This window comes from Arachis hypogaea, chromosome 4 (genome assembly GCF_003086295.3).
Source record: "Arachis hypogaea cultivar Tifrunner chromosome 4, arahy.Tifrunner.gnm2.J5K5, whole genome shotgun sequence".
Taxonomy (NCBI): domain Eukaryota; kingdom Viridiplantae; phylum Streptophyta; class Magnoliopsida; order Fabales; family Fabaceae; genus Arachis; species Arachis hypogaea.
The window spans coordinates 92644531-92645965 of NC_092039.1; positions in this window are offsets into that span (position 1 = coordinate 92644531).

Genomic DNA, 1435 nt, shown 5'->3' on the forward strand with positions numbered 1-1435 from the left:
GATGAATGTGATGATCCGTGACACTCATCACCATTCTCACCTATGAACGTGTGCCTAAAAACCACCTCCATTCTACCTTCGATTGAGTGTGTATCTCTTGGATTCCTTAATCAGAATCTTCGTGGTATAAGCTAGAATCCATTGGCGGCCATTCTTGAGAATCCGGAAAGTCTAAACCTTGTCTGTGGTATTCCAAGTAGGATTTAGGGATTGAATGGCTGTGACGAGCTTCAAACTCGCAAGTGTTGGGTGTAGTGACAGACGCAAAAGGATCAATGGATCCTATTCCAGCATGATCGAGAACCGACAGATGATTAGCCGTGCGGTGACAACGTGCGTTGAACATTTTCACTGAGAGGACAGGAGGTAGCCATTGACAACGGTGAAACCCAACATATAGCTTGCCATGGAAGGAGCCTTGCGTGCATGAAGAAGAAGACAGTAGGAAAGCAGAGATTCAGAAGATAGAGCATCTCCAAAACCTCAACCTGTTCTCCATTACTGCAAAACAAGTATTTATTTCATGTTCTTTTACTTTTTACAATTAAATTTGAGAATTATTGATATCCTGACTAAGAGTTACAAGATAACCATAGCTTGCTTCAAGCCGACAATCTCCGTGGGATCGACCCTTACTCATGTAAGGTATTACTTGGACGACCCAGTGCACTTGCTGGTTAGTTGTGCGGAATTACAAAAGTGTGATTGTGATTTCGTGCACCATATAGCTTTCATTTACATTCAGCGAATTCCCACTCCCTTTTACATTCTTGCCATTTCTATTTCTGCACTTTATTGCTTTCTTTTATTCTTTTGCCATTTATGTTTCCACCATTTATGATCCTTCACTTACAACTTATTCTGTCTAAGCTTAATTAATTCACCTATTAATTAAAATTGTTCAAATTTACCAATCTCTGTGGATACGATCCCACTCAACTGTGGGTTATTACTTGACGATAATTTTGGTGCGCTTGCCAAAGAGCAGATTCATCAATTTTATTGGGAGGGGAGTGAATCCGAACTCATTAGTACGCGAGAAGGAGCACGTGATGCGAGCATATGCTACGGTCTACGCTCATCGCATACGCAAGCATAAGGTCGCATATGCGAGCCTCTGTTCCTCAGCAACTATGAATTCTGATTTTGATGCATTCCTTCAGCGTTCAAATGTTTTCGCTTGTTTAAAGCTTAATAGGTGGTTTTTAGGTTATGAAGCTTAGTGAGGGCAGTGAGAAAGGTAACTTGTGAAAGAAGTAAAGAGGAAATTTATAATGAATCATAATTGTTGATGATGGTATGAGTTGCTAAGGATGACGGTGGGAGTGTTGTGTATGATATGAGCCGAATGGCTGTATGTGACAGCGGATTATGGCTGGCTGTGGATTGTGTATTATGAGCCGAATGGCAATGTTAATGTTGATTATGGCTGAGT